Source organism: Rhamphochromis longiceps, linkage group LG4 (genome assembly GCF_057381845.1).
Source record: "Rhamphochromis longiceps isolate RC_006_pf linkage group LG4, R_longiceps_female_GT1.1, whole genome shotgun sequence".
In the NCBI taxonomy this organism is placed as follows: domain Eukaryota; kingdom Metazoa; phylum Chordata; class Actinopteri; order Cichliformes; family Cichlidae; genus Rhamphochromis; species Rhamphochromis longiceps.
This window is the reverse complement of record NC_140560.1, coordinates 19,870,615-19,889,322: the sequence shown is the minus strand read 5'-3', so window position 1 is coordinate 19,889,322 and position 18,708 is coordinate 19,870,615. Positions and strand designations below refer to the sequence as shown.

The 18,708-nt window shown below is 45.3% G+C and overlaps 1 long non-coding RNA gene and 1 pseudogene across 1 annotated transcript; both read left to right on the top strand.

Moving 5' to 3' along the window:
* The first annotated feature begins 14,565 nt into the window (after window positions 1-14,565).
* Window positions 14,566-17,109, top strand: LOC146671452 (uncharacterized; annotated as a pseudogene).
* Window positions 17,110-17,401: 292 nt separating this feature from the next.
* LOC146671451 (uncharacterized) lies at window positions 17,402-17,805 on the top strand. The gene is made up of 2 exons (XR_014911607.1): window positions 17,402-17,554; window positions 17,640-17,805. It is a non-coding gene; the product is annotated as an uncharacterized LOC146671451 (long non-coding RNA).
* The last annotated feature ends 903 nt before the right edge of the window (window positions 17,806-18,708 follow it).

Genomic DNA, 18,708 nt, shown 5'->3' with positions numbered 1-18,708 from the left:
CACTTTAAAAATGTATGATCACTTTTCTGTGTAGTATCACCAAGGCGAAATTTACCTCACGTTCAAGCTACAAACACGAGCAGATAACTACGAGCATGTATACGTGGGCGTGATTTCCGTCATTTCCATGCATGCATGGATCAGTAAATGTGTTTGTTTGCCCTAAATCCTATAGAGGGATTAAGAGCCAGTGGGAGAAAAGACTTTGTTTTTATAGGGTAATGATATTAAGGGCTATTCATTACAAGGAGAGAAAATAGGACAGCGGTGATTTAGGGGCCGGTATATCTGACAGCTCCGGAGATAATCCTCGGAAGATGTTAAACCAGGTAGAGAAAGCGAAAAAGGGAAAAGTCACCAACTTGAATGTTTGCATATCTCTATATCTGTTTACTGCACATGCTGTCTCTCTAACCGGACTGTAACTTGTCTGTTTTAAATAAGCTTTACCATGGCAACAGCTGCTTCCTGTGGCGGAAGGAAGTTTATTCTTACTCTGTTGTGTTTTATTTCCCATGACAAAGCTTCTTAGGGAGACCCTGCAGCTATTACCGGCGAGTACAATTAAGTAGGAGACAGCTTTGCAGAAACGGTTGGAAGGAGAGTGTTCGTGTGTGTGTGTGTGTGTGTGTGTGTGTGTGTGTGTGTGTGTGTGTGTGTGTGTGTGTGTGTGTGTGTGGTAACGACAGTGAAAAAAAACAAATCACAAAATTGTTTTATCTAACTTCTCTGCACCATAATATCACTCCTACTCATTTGCTGTGATTCTCTCTTTCAAAACACCCCTCCATGCTGGGCAAGCTTCCTCTGTGTTGTTGTGTTTTTTCGTGCATAATGATGATGATTGATGAATGTGTGTGACACGGAGATGCTGAGAGAGACGGAGCGACGGAGAGAGAGAGACCACGCACAAGGCCCTGACTGATGTTTCGCACTGACACATCCACACAGAGACACATTCACACGTTCTCAACATACACGCTCTCGCACATTAACACCCTTAATTGGGGTAACGGATATACAGTCACCCATTTAGCCGCACTATGAGCTAAAGGCTGTGATGAGCCATGGAAAAACTTGCTTTCCCCCTCCCACACACACTCACTGCGACAGTCTGAGACAGACACAGGAAGAGGCTGGATGGAAAATAACAGTAAAAAAACCCAAAAACATATTGTGGATTATTTAGGCAACACACTCTTCAGTGCAGTGATTTCAAACGGCCAGTTTGAATGTAGAAAGCTGTGAAAGGTTGTGTTTTTATTTCTTGCTTAGATTAAAAAATACCCCAGGCATGGAAGTAAAGTCTAAATCTCTCAGTGACTCACTGAATAAGCTCAAAAAAGATGGATGAAGATGAAGAATTTGAGGCTTAAAATAACAACAGTTTGTTGTCTGAATTCTCCATTATACTCGGCCGGTATCTTTGGTTAAGGATTTTTTATTCGTGATATGTAAACCAGTAATCGAGCCTGTTTTTGCAACTAAAATCCATCGATATGACATTTGAATCCTGCTGTGCGACCTTTGCCCGTCTCCAGGCCTTTGAAGCTGTTCACCAAATTAACTGACTCATCTTGAACTGTGACATGAAAGAGCTGTTTTTCAATTAAAACACACACACACACAGAGCGACAATTGCGATTAGCATCATTGTGAATTTGTGCACCACAACAGGGATATTATACTAGCCAATACCCCTTCTAGGCAGCCCGGAGGCATGGCTGCTGAACGACAAATAGAGTATACATGCAGTTTTTACCACTATTAAAAGCCCAGCAAAAAGTATGTTGGTACCTGTGCGTGCTGTGGAGTGACATTAGATTTGGGAAAATATGTGATTGTTTAGGAGAGTCAAATGGTTAACAATGGACACAGTGGTCTTGGGTTGTTTTCACCCCTGCGGTCCATTTAAATGGTTCATTTTTGCCAGTGTGAACACTGTAATCACACAGAGACCCTTTGGAGGAGGTGACCTCAGTAAGGCTCCAAATGAACTACAGGACAGTTTGTTTATGGTGTGATCTCGAGCTTAACCATCTACCTCTCCCGTAGCCACTTATGCTTTGCATTCTCAATGCAGGAAGGTACTATACATGTGCAATCTGTGAAATCACTGTAAATTCTCTGTGTTCTCCAGTAGTGCAGAACACAGCACCTTCTTCCTGTATTTGCTTTTGCAGCTCCCGCCCCAGATACATCTGGCCAATGACTGGACTGAACATTCTCACATGATTTGTAGCAACACACTTTAGTTTGCTTGGAGTTCACTTGGATTTTTCTCAGGGTGAAAATAAACCAAATCATGATGAGTTTGTACATGTTTACAAACTCATCAACTGATTCAGACCAGAGGAAATGAACTATAGGTGTAAAACACTAAGACTAAAGATGGAAATGCAGTATATTGTAAAATTATAAATTGTTATTTCTGCGTGAAATCAGCTCAGTGTTACTTGATGAACGTGTTTTAGCTTGTATGACAGCAGTAGATGTAAAATATATATCGATTACTATACTGTAGCTTATCTGCATCCTGCTCTCAGAGGACAGCAGTCTAAACAGTGCTGCTGAGATCTCCCTCTCCCCAGCTACCGCCTCTGGCTGTCTTGGGGGGATACTGAGGTGTTACCAACCTAGTCGAGAGAAATACTCTCTCCTGCGTGACTTGGGTCTGCTTCAGGGTCTCCTCCAGGATGGACACGCTCGAAACACTTCACCTATGAGTCGTCCAAAATGCCTCGTAGACATCTCAAGTTGCATTTTTGATACAGAGGAGCTGCAAGCCTTTAGGGCCCTCCTGAACAAATAAAGCTCCTCACTCTGTCTCTACAGGTGAACTCAGACATCCTGGTGACTCTCCTTGTATCTACAATCTTATTCTTTCGGTCACCTACAGCTCGTGGGCATAGGTGAGGATAAACCAGAAAACTGACAGCTTCTCCTTACGGCTCAGATCTTTACTTCCCCTACTCGTAAACTCATAAATTTGTTGAGTACATTTACAGAATTTTCAATTTTTGAAGAAAAAGAATGTTTTCACACAACAGCAACAATAATTGAGCCATTTGGAGGTAAAAGGTGAGGCACTGCATCCCTCTGTGTAATGATTAATGCCAGCTGTGTTGCTGTGGAAGACAATCCAAATCAGGAGATCTGGAAAAGAACTGATAGCATATCTGACACATTGTGGCTCATAATCCTCAGTTTCCACAGGGGAAAGTTATTAAAAATTGGCTCCCTGTAATGTTGCATTATGAGTTTCAGAAGTTAGAAAGGCTGGATTGGAAAGTTACCGTGGATTTTTTTTTAAAACCAAAAATACAGCCGAGTTGTGCGTGATGTGTGCTATATCTATATTTGTGGGTATGTAACCAATCTGGGTCCGACAAAGCCCTCTCAGGCAGCAGCCTGAGTGTCACACTTACTTAAAGAAACACCCCATTTCAACTGCACTTAAATTCTCTCACTGTGTCATGGTGAGGTGACACAATATTATCAGCTGAGAACACACACACACACACACACACACACACACACACACACACACACACACACACACACACACACACACACACACACACAAGTGTACACATAGTCATGTGTGACTGGGCTGAAAAATGAGAACACTGAGCATTGAAAACACGAGGAAGATCCCTGATGATCGGTACTGTCCCAGGTGTGTGTGTGTGTGTGTGTGTGTGTGTGTGTGTGTGTGTGTGTGTGTGTGTGTGTGTGTGTAAAACATAATGCACCATTGGTCCATTGCAACACAGACAGTGGCTAATGCTATTAGAATCACTGCAGGGCAAGTATCCCTTGAGAAGACAACTTAGGCTTGCACAAGAACCATACACACCCCCTCACAACAGACAGAGTCACACACACACACACACACACGCACACACGCACGCACACGCACGCACGCACGCACACACACACACACACACACACACTCCTTGTCGCTTCAGTTAAGGCTGCGCTTCATTCAGTGACCTGAGACAAACCAGCTTTGACACATATTGCTGAGTGATCAAAACAACACATTATTTTGTTACTGAGACTATCAATATAGCCAATGAGAGAGTCTAATATATTTATAAACCAGTCACTGACAGGGGAGCCAGCAGTGAATATGATGGCTGGCTTTTTGACAGCACCATAAAATTGCCTTCTAAAATGTGATAAATGCGACTCTCATATAATGGAGAGGAACATAATTCCCACTCTCCATTTTTACCTCGCCAAGTAAACCCTAATATGTCTACTTTAGGACCATTGTAACATTTAAATATGTCAGCACAAATGGACTTTGGAGTATGATTAAACAACTTTATTGCACACTCCTTACTGGTTTTGACAAACTTGAAAGGACAGCTTAAAGTAATCTCTGCCTTGCCGTTTAAGGTCAACATTCAGTGTAAATTTTGCCTCTCTGAACCATTGTTTTATTTTACACCAGCTAGGCTCCATGCTTTCACCTTCCATCCATCCATTTTCTTTGACTTATCCAATTCTTTGACTTGTGGATAACTCGAGCCTTTCCCAGCTGTCACAGGGCGAGAGATGGGGTACACAGAACTACAAAATAGGTCCAAACAAGTTAGGTATGATGATAACTCTGTGGCTGTGGATATAAAAGCGGATATAGAAGAAAAAAAACACTTCTTCCAAAAATCTTCTTTTGTTTTCGTGCACAAAAAATAGTATAGCAATGTCGTGAGATGATTACAGTAAGTCATAAAATTGAAATAAAGAATATCCAGGAAGATTTTAAGGGTGAAACTGAAAGAACTCATAGTTAGGTCCATATACTTTTAGACACTGATATTTTTTTTTCATTTTTTATCACAATATCAACACAAATTTAAAGTGCAGGCTCTCAGCTTTAATTTCAGGGGTTGAAGACAAACACTGCATCAACCGTTGAGGAGTATCAACCATTTTTACACACAGTGGCTTATTTTTAAGTGCTTAAATGTAATTGTATGGTCAAAAGCCATTAAATGGACAGATGCGAACTATTAGTTGACTTTGTCTTATTAAATTAGGCAGGTTAAGAGTGATTCCAGGTGTGGCATTTGCATTTGGAAGCTGTTGCTATGAGCCCACATGTTTAAAAACGAGTGAAACAGGCCATCCTTAACCTGCTAAATTATTAGAAGTGGCCAGAAAAATGTGTGGTGCATTCTGAGTAACGGTGAGATTGGCACAATGACAAGGGCTGGATATACACAAGCAAGAGTAGTGGATGCTTTCAATATGCTTTCCATGGTAAAGAACCAACCTCCAGAAAATCCAGCCAAGTACAGAATGTTCTAGAGAGGTGTGGAAATTTCTTCTTCTCATTATCTACTATACAGAGAAGGCTTCATGAGAAAATTCACAAGGTTCAACTCAAGGAGTAAGTCATTTATCATCCCTAAGAACCAGAAGGCCAGATTAGACGTTGCCAGAAAAACTATCCAACACAGCCAAATCGGTTAGGGAATGTTATTCTATGGAGAAATTAAACTAAGATCAAACTGTATGAAAATGTTGTGGGGAAAAGAATTATGGAGAACCCTCAGAATAGCTTTTAATTTGAACCACAGAACATCATCTGTAAAACAAGGTGGAGGCATCATAATGCATGGATATGTGTGGCTTTCAACGCCACTGGATCACTGGCGTTTACTGGCAATATAAAAGAGAGAAGAAGAAGCCCAGTGAGTTCTGAAGTGTGCAGAGATTCACTGTCTGCTCTGATTCAGCAAAATGCAGCAAGTTGACTGGACAACACTTCACAGTGCAGATGGGCAATGAAACAAAACCTTGACAGCGATCCAGGAGATTTTGAGATTTTGAAGGTAAAAGTCTGGAATATTCTGCAATGGCTAAGAGAAGTGCCTGTGAAATAGTTCAGCTACATTTGTAGAAAACAGGACACAGTCTGAATGTGATTAATTAAGTCTTTCACCATTAAGGCAATATTTTTGGTCAGCAGTTTAAGCCCATGTTCATTATAGAAATGCAACTTCACAGCCAAAAAAAAAAAAAAGACAAAGAAAAAATAATGTGCCTTTGCCCAAAATTACACAGATCTATTTATTCTAAGAAAGTAAACTAGGCAGAGAACACATTGCATGTGACTGTGTTATGTGGAGGCATGCAGGGATTTCAGTAAATCATGAAACTCTGTGGTTTGTTAGTCTTTAATTACAGTTAGTATCTGGCAACATCAGTGACTGTGACATCAGAGCGTTGCGTCAAACGTATGGTGAATTTGAATGCAAACTTTTATTAGCTTAATTATTAGGAGATTGAAAAATATGACCAAACCTCAACAAAAAAAAAAAAAAGTAAACTCGAAGACTCAAGCCAAGTTCTCGAAATCCACTATCAAATTGTACAATCCTTCACTGGCTTATGGTGGATCAAAGATGGGAAAGAAGAGTTTGTGAGCAACTGCTGTAAACCTCAAAATCAGAAACACCATCATGTACAGAAGAACCTATTTTTCCAGTTTTAAATTCAGCAGATCATCTGAACCCCATGTTCATATCTAAATGCACTGACTTGAGCTGGATAAAAGAAGTGGCTGTTTAATTTATTTCAGTCTTAAATGTAGTTTGCAGCCCATCTGACGACACTACTGCCAATGGGCCTCACCTGCTCTTATTGGCTAGCTGAGGAGGGACATTGAGGGACATAAAAGATAGAAAAGGTTAATCTGCATAATTTTTATTTTTTATTTTTATTTTTATTTTTTTTTATTTAACCTTTATTTAACCAGGAATGTCCCGTTGAGATCAAAGACCTCTTTTTCAAGGGAGTCCTGGCCAAGAGGCAGCACATTTCAAGACAAATACATACGAACAAATAAAGACATAAACAGCAGTGTGTTCTTCATATAAGGGACTCAATCCCTATGCAGGTCACACCACTGCTTGCGCCAAATTGGGTAGTTTGATTTTTTGATTCCATTTTTTTTTTTTTTTACCTTGAAATGAGCAAAAATATCCACAACTACTGCAGTGAAATGGGCTGTCCCCTGCAGCCACAGCCAGGCACTTAAAGGTATTTCAGTTAGTAAGTGACATATGGGTGTCAAACCATCTTCTGCTTTCAGCAGCATTATCCTGACTCTGCAGCATTGCCAGAATGGCCCACACATTTGTTATGGATCACAGACCAGCAAGGTGGGCAGATTCACCTCTAATAACCATATGCTGTGCAAAGGTGGCACTTTATTTGGTCCATTTAAAAGAAATAGTTCAGTGTTTACAGATTAGTTCAGGTAAGAAATAAAAACTCTCAGAATAAAGTTGAACAAGTAGCCGTTTTAATTCAACAACAGTGTAAATACACAGTACAAATAAGCAGTGAAAAGATCGCATTATCACCGAAGCGTAAAGATGAACAGAGTGCATTATTACAGCAGAGCCGAATCAGATGCCTTCTGTTTGGCTGTTGTCTCATTTGCTTCTGCATTGAATGAAATGTTTCTAACTGACTGACACCCAAAATAAATTCACTTCATATGAAATGGTTTGCAGCTGCTTGTGGCACACAAGTAATTACAAGCAATCTCTGCCCAGTGCAAAAGATGATGAAGTGGAGCAAAGAAATGAGTCAAAAAAGTCAAACATCAGAGAAGAAGAACTTGGGAGGGACTTGGGGTTCAAATGCATTGTCCATTTTTTTCTTGTTATGGCAGAAAATAAAAATCCCGCTAAAACAAGCTTTGTTTTTTCTGCAGGAACTAGCGGCTTTTCTCTCAACTATGGTTTTTAGTTTCCACAGCAATTAACTTTTTGATCTAAGGAACGGATGAAAGATTGCCTTTGATTCTCCTTTAATCTAGCTTCTTCCTTTTGGAATTTTAAATTTCCAGTTTCCAATTGAGTGTCTTAACCTTCCTCTCGTGTTAGCTTTCTGTTATCATCTCTTATGTTAGCGGGTCGGTTTTGACCCGTGAATTAAATCAGCTATAAAATATACTAAAAACAATAAGTTATCATCCAATTTGTTTCTCATCTCTTGGTTACCTTGTTAGGCTTCCTTATCCATGAAAATGTTGGTTTTAATACTTTTGGTGTGGGCCTCTGGGTCTTTTTTTGTCACTATACCCCTCGATTTCAATTTAAAAAAAATTGTAAAATTAACCTCAAGAGAATCATATTAATAAATAAAAGGTTTCTGTGTTACCTGAGTATTACTGAGGGGTATAGGACACATCTCTTAAATAAATCTGTTTTATTGATTTTTTTCATTTTAAGATTAATAACTAAAATGACATCGATGGTGTTACGGGTCAATTTCGACCCATAGACATTTACATCAAGAAAAGACAAAAAAAGTTTGTTTTTTTTCAGCAGTAGACCTTTAATATAAACTGAAAAAAAGAAAAAGTCCTCTCCTCCTTTGTTTTGGTTATAGCCGTGGGTAATTGTGGGCTTTTTATCACTTCCCAATGATACAGCTTCACCTCAGTTTCCTTTGTGAAGTTCTTGTCCGAGGTCATATCTGGTAAAAAATAAAATAAAATAAAATATCACAGCTGATATTGTGATCCTGCAGTCCAGTGGTCATATGGAGGACCACACATTTTCATTGTTTCTTCTCAGGGGTGCCACTCGCAGCTTTGACTGTGAAAATCTGTACATTCCAGGCATAGTTGGTTTTTGCATCACAGGCTTCCCAGATTTTTCTGCCGTTTTTCCCTTGCTTACTGGGTATATATTGCCGGAAGGGGCATTTTCCTCAAAAAGTGGACAAGACATTCATCCACTGTCACTGGCCCTGGGATGAACATCAGTGGAAGAAGCTGCACCCATCTCTCCCAGACATCCCTGATGGGAGCAAGTTTGTCAGACCTCGGTCTGGTCTCTCTGTTGTCAAATCTGAGGACTCTTGAATCAAAATGATATCAAATGTGTGAAGTGACATCGTTGCCCAGAAAATGTTTCTGCCTGTCGATGCATCCCATAGACGATCAGTGGCCTCATTGCAGCATCTGTACACTCCAGCAAGAACAATGAAAGCATCCAGGTATTCCTCATCATGTCGCCATTGACTTTTTTTCCTTCAAGGTTTATCATAGTAATGATGATTCTTTCTAGTGACAATGGCATAAATATCTCAAAACATCTCTTGATGTCACTGACTTTGGTCAGAGCAAACCTTGTGATTCCAGGGGTCATTTTGATGACATTTGCAGCAGCTGCCCTGCCATGTACATCATGAGGTACTGAGCTCCAAAAGATCTTATCATTTTTGGACTTGAATCTTTCAGCAGGAGTAGCTTCAGCACCAGCGACCTCCACCTCTGATCAGATGTGTCTGTGTCTTCTGGATGATAGTCCACATTGTCTTCCTCCTTAGAAACCTGCCCATCTGAATCGCTATGCTGCTCTGTGTCCTCTCCTTCATTTTCACCAAAAATATGATCCAGAACTTAGCTCACTGTGAATCTTCTTCTCATTTTTTGTATGCTGCAAATTGTAAATGTGCACTCTGGAAGTCAAATGGCCACTCAAATAGTGAATTCACCTCACATGCCCGTGTTTATTTTGTTTTGTTTTTGTGCAGGTATACTGCAAAAAACATGCAAAATAAGAATCCCCTAAAGCTCATATGATTAGGAGAGGCGCTTGCTGTAAGTGTTTTAGCTGACAGTGCACTTATGATTTCAGTTTTGGCTTTAATTATTGCTTTATACTCATAATATTATACCTGGGTCGAAACCGACCCTAACAACACAAAGGTCATAATTTCAACTAGGGCATTTTATAATTTAGTGAAAATAATTTTTTTTATTTTATTTTGTAGAAATAGAGGTTCCTGACAAAGTCAAAAAGCCTTGATACAATAAACAAATGTATGTAATTTTTTTATGCATTTGAAATTTAAAATGGGTCGGTGCCGACCCTAACACGAGAGGAGGGTTAATCCGCATCCTCTCCCTCCCCTTTTCCCCTCCTCTCATCTTCTTATCCACTTCTCTGCCTTTTTCTCTTGCTCTCATTCTCCATGTTCTTCTACCCCCACCTCTTTCTTTACTTCTGTCTCCAACTGTGTCTCTCTCATTCTATGATGAAGAGGATACTGAGCCCCCTGTCAGAAATCATCTTAAGAGAGTGGCTGCCAGTGGATTACACTGAATCAGTGGCCCAATCAGTTTAATCTGTTTTAACAGCATTAGCTCTGGCAGCCAAGACTATTGCTGTATATAGACTGTATTGAGTGCATCTTTCAGTACTTAAGTCATCCTGAGTTCCCTGCTGTATTAAATCCTTGCCAACACCACGACAAGCTAACGCTAACAACACCTTGCAGTGTGAAAGGGCTCAATATATTAGCATTAGCATCATGTTAACAGCTTTTAGACTAGAGGGAAAGTTAAAGTTCAAGAGCAATGACAGTGGCAGGAGTTTAGACAGGCAGGGAAATGAATGAGAAAGAAGCAAAGAAAGAATGGAACAATAGAAACTGGATTATGGCTTGCTGCACAGAGCGAGGAGACGTCAACCGGAGACCTGAAATAGTTCTGTTAAGCAGAAATTTAAAATGTCAAATCAAATTTGCTGTTTGATTTAGACTTTGCTTTTCAATTTAGTATTAGCTTTAGTTCAATTTAATGGAAATTGCATATTTCTGCATGTCTTTTCTCATATCCCTTGTGACCACAGCTCATTTGTCTTTTCTTTTACTCTCCAATTCACAAACAAAGCTGCCCTTTAATGCACAAGCACTGTCATTTCAATTGGGTTTGGGTCCACATGCAGCTCTCTTGTTCACAAAGGCAGTTTCACATCCCAAACTTTATGTATGTCCCACACAAACAATGAATATAATGCCAATTTATTTATTTATATAACAAATAAACAAGTGTCTCTAACTGTACAAAATCATCCATGCAATGCACTTGTTAGCACTGATCCCTCGTCAGCCTCTCATCTATAAAAATGGTCACTTTTGGCTCCAAAAAAAGGAAAAGAAAAAAACCCCAAACTGTTAAAGTCAAGGCTTTAAAGTGGGACTGCACACAAAGAATGGGTGGTGTCATGGCAGTTTCATCCATCTTTTCATATCCCATCTGTCTGTTTGTAAGATAAAAGCAGAGGACTGCAGAAGACAGAAAACAGAGCTAACACAGTGACTGATCCACATAAGAAAAGCTCCTATCGCGGCCCAGCTTATCAGCGCATTTATTATAAATTCTTATATGTGTGTGCATGTGTAAAGTAAAGTAAAGAGCTTTAGCCTCCGTGCATTGTGGAAAGATTTCTGTGCACACTCTCTTGTGTGTTATTGGCTGATTTATTACAGTCTCCTCCAGTTTCCCAACACAAATCCATACAGGCGAGGGAGAGGAGGTCCAATAATGCTGCCAATGATTTACTATTAGAGTTCTTGCTGTCATTCTTTCACCCTGATAAATAACACACGTTTCCCTCCGGCTGCCTGTGTGTGAGGCAGGGAGAGCTCACACTCATAGGCGTGCCAGATAAAGCAAACGGTCAATCGTATTTACTGGCATGTGAGAGCATCTACTCGTAGCCTGGTAGCTTCAGTGACTGTTTGTGTGTGCTCCAAACCATATCATGCAGTGGTCTGGGTTTTTGCAGCGGCAGGGGGACTGAAGACAATCAATTCACATTAGGGGCAGATTGCCGGACAGCTGCAGGTGCACATATAATATGCGTGCAGTTTGTCAGTGTGAACGTGTGTTTGTGCATATTTTTCTGTGTGCGTTTGAGATGCTGCCTTATGTCAGATAATGGGCTTTGTCCTCTATTCCTCTCGCCTTTGCCATCCACACAAACAAACCATCACGCACAGCCAAACTAGGTAGTAAGTAACAGTAATGAGGACAGTGGAGGCTATCATTGTCACAGGTGTTTCTTAATTGGCCAAAGAACTATGATCTTTCTAATTTAAAGCACAGGAGAGGATTTGAGGCCGTGTTTTGTGTTTTAGCGTCACTGTGACGCCTTCATCCTCCCTCACCTGAGATCTGACTTAAAAGTTACTTGTTAACCAGCACGCTGGCATGAAATCTGCAGCGCTGTCTGCGAGGTGCTGAAAATCCATTCTGTGCTGTTTTGTTGTGTGCTATTTAAAGTTGCCTAAAAGCTTCAGTGCCTTAAGATCAAAGCAATGAAGTCAAATTCTGTTTAACGTGGGCTTTCTACAAGGGGGAAAACAAGGAGGGGAGGAGAGGAACAGAGTTTTGGGGGAAGAGGAAGTGATGGAGGAGGAGAAATAACGACAGATCCATTCCTCTTTTTCTCCTCTGCGGGGCAAAAAGCGTCGAGTTGAACATCTGTCAGCACTCCTTATCTCTTCTCCCCTTGTCTCCTCACTGTCTCTTCCTCTCCTTTTAGAAATCTCTTTCCCGTTGCTTTTATGCCCTGACAGGAAACTGCCATCCAAAGTTTAAAAACTCAGGGAGAACTGGCACAAGGTGACGTGCGCGTGCACGGGCGCGTGTTTCTGTACAACTTCGTGTCGGTGTGAGAGAGAGCGAACGAGACAAAGAGACGGCAGACTTAAGCCCCGATATCAACCCCGAGGAGAAATGATCTCAATTTTCATGTTTCCTCCCTCACCAATGAAACATATGTCTATCCCAGAGTACAGTGCGTGCATTTCTGCATGCATTTGTGTTTGTGTTTACAGCTCGATGTGAAGCCAGAGAAGGGGACGTGTAGAACAAATACAACACGAGCACAGAATAAGCACCAAGAGGCAGAGATGGGTGAAAGCTAGAGACGGTGAAAACCGGATTTACAGACAACGAGGAGGGGTAAGGAAAAGATTGAATCGGGAAAGAACATGAACACACAAGAGAGGATTGCGTGCACAGACAATGGGAGCTATGAGGGGAGGGGGAGAAAAAATGGAGATGACAGAAAAAAAGTTGCACGGCCGGGTGAAAAACGCAGAGGTGAGGTGACTTGGGCGAGTGAGACGGAAGGGACAGAAACAAAGAAAGACAACATAGTAAGAGGGAAGGCTGTAAGCAGGGGTGACAGGAAGAAGGTAGAGGATGAGAGGAGATGAGAGGAGATGAGAGCACTGAGGACTGTGGGGAGGAGGAGGAGGAGGAGGAGGGGGGAGGACACACGGGGCTGGAGAAAGGAAAAGAGAACGAGAGCCGAAGTGTTTCGGGGAATTTGTTGCTGTGTCTTGTGCAGAAGGGAAAGCATATTAAACTGCACACACACGGACACGCACAAAGAAACACGCAGCACTTTAAAGGGAATGATATAGGGGTGTGTAACGCTGATGCGTGTTCTTATCCATCCATTTCTCCTCCCTTTTTTCTTCTTTTTTTGCTTTTCACACCTCATCCGAAAAAAACCTTAGAGCTCGAATGAAGCCAAGCAGCTTCCTAATTACCTCATTTGCATAAACATGCACACTGTGTGAGAGGGGAGGAAGTGGGAGAGGATGGAAGAGCTTCACCTGGAGACAAAAAAAAAAAGAAAAAGAGCGAGTGAGGGATGGAGATGACACTGTGGAAACAGGAAAAGTGATTGGGACAAAAGTGTGGCACTTGCTGACGGAGTGAAAACTGTCAAAACTTGTCTTACCCCTCGTCCTCTCTCATGATTTTCTACTCTCTCACCCAGTTCTCATCATCTCACCCTCTTCTTTCCTTTTTAGAATTGTCTGAGGAGAACTCATTCTCTACTGCCTGACTCCCTCTTTTCTTTTTTTGCTTCCTTTGCCAAACTGTAGGTATCGCCTCGCCAGCATCAGTCTCCTCCTCTCCCGCGTCACGTCCCTTTGCTTTCCTCCTCCACTTTCAGCGCTGTCTTCACCATCATTTCCTTCCCATCTCTCACTACTCCTCTCATTCTCACCCTCTCTTTCCCTTCCTCTCCTCCTGTTTTTTTCCGTCTCCCCTCACAGAGTGCTGCGTCAGGTCTTTTCACCCTCAGCAGTGTGAAATGAGATTTGAATATGGCTCTCGGAGCATTTGTGGCTTGCCTAAACCCCCCTCCCCCTCCCCAACCCCCATCCACGTACATAAAAATAAAGCAAAGCCCACTCGTAATGGTAAAGAATTGTGACGCCACTTGAGTGCACGTCAAGGGAAAGGGGTGAGCCGAGAGATGATTTCAGGAAGCTGGAGGAGACAGGGAGGATAGGAAGGTGAGGACTGAGCAGAGCAGCAAAAGAGAGCCGGGAAGAGCAGAGAAAAGCCGAATTGGCCACTGGTGAGCCATGAATATAAAGAGGGGATCAGCAAGAGAGAAAAAAATGTGAAATGGATGAAAATGAAACACAGATAGTGTCAGGGTCCTGGGACTGGGCGACCCAGGATCCCTGAGCAGTCATGTATTATATTATTATTATTATTATTGTTGTGTATTTTGGTGTTGCTCCCCCTTCCCTGTGCTTGTGTATATGTATGTGTGGGTGGCTGAGCACTTGTTTATAGGCGGCGTCAGGCCTGGAGGGTGTGGCCCTGCAAGGGGACTGGCCACACCCGAAGCCACACACCTGCTGCTGATCGGGCCTCGTCGGGGGAGCTACTTAAGAGAGTCTTGGAGCTCCCACCGACGCGGGATCATTGCATGAGACTCCACGTTAGTCACCCTGTCTAAGTTTAGTCAGAAAGTGTATGCCTGCCATTTCTGAGTGTCCTGACAGCTGCGCTATTGTTTCCCGCAGGAAGAGCGTGGAAGGCACGGAGAGCAGCGAGCACCGGGGGGTGCTGACACGGGAGCAGAGAGCACACGGACTATTCACGGGAGACACGACACGGGAGTCTGGGAGAACACGGGGATTTATTGTTACGTTGTTTTCACTCTGTAAATAAACACTGTTTGTACATAGAGCACCGCGCCTGGGTCCTCCTTCCCCACTCCTTCCACGGTGTGCCATGCCATACCGTGACAGAATGATCCCGCCTCTAATGGACCCAGCGGTCTCCGAGGAGAGGCTCAGGAGGGAAGTTATGGACGAAGTGTACCACCTATGTGAGGTGTGGTGGGAGAAGCCAGCGGAAGGTTTGCGTCGCGCAGTGGAGAGGCGACGGCAGGAGATGCTTTTTAAATTCCCCTGGCTGGTGGACTCCCTTAATGCGGTGGTCCTGGACTTCCTACTTTCCACCCTCCACCTCCACTCTCCTCCTCAGGCTGCCCACCAGCTCAGACAGCTGGTGGATTCACTGCCTGAGACGCCGGCCCCGACGCCGACACGGAAACGACGTTCGCGCCGCCAGCGTTCCTCACCGCAGCTAAATCCACAGACATCTCAACAGCCGGCTGTGGTGAGTCATATGGACAATTCATCGTCACTCACCTCAACTGTTTACTCTGGGGCTATGTTTATACGGTCAGCTGCCCAGCCGGTAGCCAAAGCGCAGCCCGCGGCCCAGCTGGTCGCTGTACCTCAGCCTATTGCCCGGCTAGTGATCCAGCCGTCACCTGCTGAATCATCCCCCGCGACATCTACCTCACCGCTTACCGTTTCATCCTGTTCACCATCCACATTACACGCTCAGCCATCTTCTCCACCAGCAGCAGCCTCCATTCCACTGCCCACTCCAGCGGCCTTGTCCGGAGAGAGCGACCTCACCCGCGTCCAACGCCTGATGGACTGGGTAACTCACACCACCAACGCAAGGGCAGGAGTGGTGGGGTTAAACGCCATCGAGGCAATCCTGGAGGGAAACCCCTACCTCGGCCAGCTCAAGGGAGTTTCCGCCTGCCTTTGCACCCTGCGTAAAGCCCGGGGGGTAGTGCAAGCTCGGGAAACCTCAGACTTCGTCCAGCTGCAGCAGGAGCTCAGCATGCCCGAGCAGGAGCTCAGCGAGCCGGAGGAGCCCGCACCGTCAGCTGAGGCGCTCAGCGAGCCGGAGGAGCTCAGCATGCCCGAGCAGGAACTCAGTGAGCCGGAGGAGCCCGCACCGCCAGCTGAGGAGCTCAGCGAGCAGGAGGAGCTCGGCATGCCCGAGCAGGAGCTCAGTGAGCCGGAGGAGCCCGCACCGTCAGCTGAGGCGCTCAGCGAGCCGGAGGAGCTCAGCATGCCCGAGCAGGAGCTCAGTGAGCCGGAGGAGCCCGCACCGCCAGCTGAGGAGCTCAGCGAGCAGGAGGAGCTCGGCATGCCCGAGCAGGAGCTCAGCGAGCCGGAGGAGCCCGCACCGTCAGCTGAGGCGCTCAGCGAGCCGTAGGAGCTCAGCATGCCCGAGCAGAAGCTCAGCGAGCCGGAGGAGCCCGCACCGTCAGCTGAGGCGCTCAGCGAGCCGGAGGAGCTCAGCATGCCCGAGCAGGAGCTCAGTGAGCCGGAGGAGCCCGCACCGCCAGCTGAGGAGCTCAGCGAGCAGGAGGAGCTCGGCATGCCCGAGCAGGAGCTCAGTGAGCCGGAGGAGCCCGCATCGCCAGCTGTGGAGCTCAGCATGCCCGAGCAGGAGCTCGGCGAGCCGGAGGAGCCCGCTCTGCCAGCTGAGGAGCTCAGCGAGCCGGAGGAGGAGCTCTCGCTGCCGGCCGAGGAGGAACTCTCGCTGCCGGCCGAGGAGGTCAGCGGACCGGAGGGACCTCCACGTCTAGCGCGGCCTCCTCGCCGTCCACGTCCGGTGCGTCCACGTCAGCGATCGGCGCGTCATGGACCTGTTGCCACGCCTCGCTGTTGCTCACCGGAGCAGCGACGTTGCCATCGGACCCATGGCAGGCCGCCGGAGGGGCAGCGCCGCCGCCACCGGACCCGTGGCAGGCCACCGGAACCGTTCCACCGCCACCGGACCCGTGGCAGGCCGCCGGAGGAGCAGCGCCGCCGCCACCGGACCCGTGGCAGGCCACCAGAACCGTTCTGCCGCCACCGGACCCGTGGCAGGCCACCAGAACCGTTCTGCTGCCACCGGACCCATGGCTGGCCGCCAGAGGAGCAGTGCCGCCGCCACCGAACCCGTGGCAGGCCCCCTGAACTGTTTTGCTGCTGCCGCCGGACCCGGGGCCGTCCGCCGGAGCTGCTACGTCGCCGCCGTTGGGCTCGAGGTAGGCCCCCTGAACTCTCTTGTTGTGTTGATGGGCCGCCTGTGACTGTTTGTGGCGTCTTTTCGTTTTCTTTTTGCACCGCTGCGGGATGCGCGGTCTGACTCTGAGACTGTGGACTGGGTCGGTTCGTTGTTTTGTTGTTTTTGCTTGTTTTGGTTCTGGCCCTCCGTCCTGGTTCCCCCAGCCGCCCGCCCTGGGTTGGTTGTGCTGTTTTTTGTTTTGGTTTTGGGGTCGTCGGGAGCCGACCCTTAGAGGGGGGGTACTGTCAGGGTCCTGGGACTGGGCGACCCAGGATCCCTGAGCAGTCATGTATTATATTATTATTATTATTATTGTTGTGTATTTTGGTGTTGCTCCCCCTTCCCTGTGCTTGTGTATATGTATGTGTGGGTGGCTGAGCACTTGTTTATAGGCGGCGTCAGGCCTGGAGGGTGTGGCCCTGCAAGGGGACTGGCCACACCCGAAGCCACACACCTGCTGCTGATCAGGCCTCGTCGGGGGAGCTACTTAAGAGAGTCTTGGAGCTCCCACCGACGCGGGATCATTGCATGAGACTCCACGTTAGTCACCCTGTCTAAGTTTAGTCAGAAAGTGTATGCCTGCCATTTCTGAGTGTCCTGACAGCTGCGCTATTGTTTCCCGCAGGAAGAGCGTGGAAGGCACGGAGAGCAGCGAGCACCGGGGGGTGCTGACACGGGAGCAGAGAGCACACGGACTATTCACGGGAGACACGACACGGGAGTCTGGGAGAACACGGGGATTTATTGTTACGTTGTTTTCACTCTGTAAATAAACACTGTTTGTACATAGAGCACCGCGCCTGGGTCCTCCTTCCCCACTCCTTCCACGGTGTGCCATGCCATACCGTGACAGATAGGGCATCAAGTGGAGTACAAAAAAAACAAAAAAAACAAAACCCCAAACTAGGCAGAATAGAGAGAGGGAGAGAGACTTTCATTTAAATGCCCTAACCTTCTTGTTCGCCCATGTCTTTGCATTTTGAGTGGAGACCCTCCACCGAGAGAGCGACAGAGGGAATTGAATGAAGAAGAGAGCCAAACTGAGCTGAGCGTAAAATGGCCATGAAGTGTCAAGTGCTGGCCTCCTCTCCAGAGGGAAACCGGGGAGAGATAAGAAGGTCCCAGCATGTGTTTTGTATTTGACTTCACATCAGTGCTGGTGAGATGGCCAATTTTTTCCTATAAAATAAAGACGGCGCCTTAAACCCTAAACTGACAGAACAAAAGAAGTCAAGATCTTCTAATATCACAATCGTGAAATTGCGATCGCGCATACAAGATTTATGTTCACGCATTCACGTAAACGGCTTTTAAATTGGCACTGAAGAATCCAGCTTACATGGAGAGAGATGAGAAATTCTCTCTGGCCAAGCTTCAATTTAATTACATCACATTTGGTTCTTCCGGTGGACGCATTAGATAAACTTTAGTTTTTATCAGAAAACAGAGTTACACATGAGGTCTCATGGTGCTGCTGCTGTGCTGCCTCTGCCACATTAATTTTAAACAACTAACTGGCCTGTTGTTGTTTTTTTATACTGACTCAGGCCAAACACGTCGGCTTGTTGTATGCAGAAAACTTTTCATGCCCAAATAATTCTTATACACAAAGTCCAAGGTTGTTTTAGTCATACAGTTCTGCAGTTGAGGTTGAAGCTGTTCATTAGGTTAAAAAAAGACAGGGTTTAATTCTA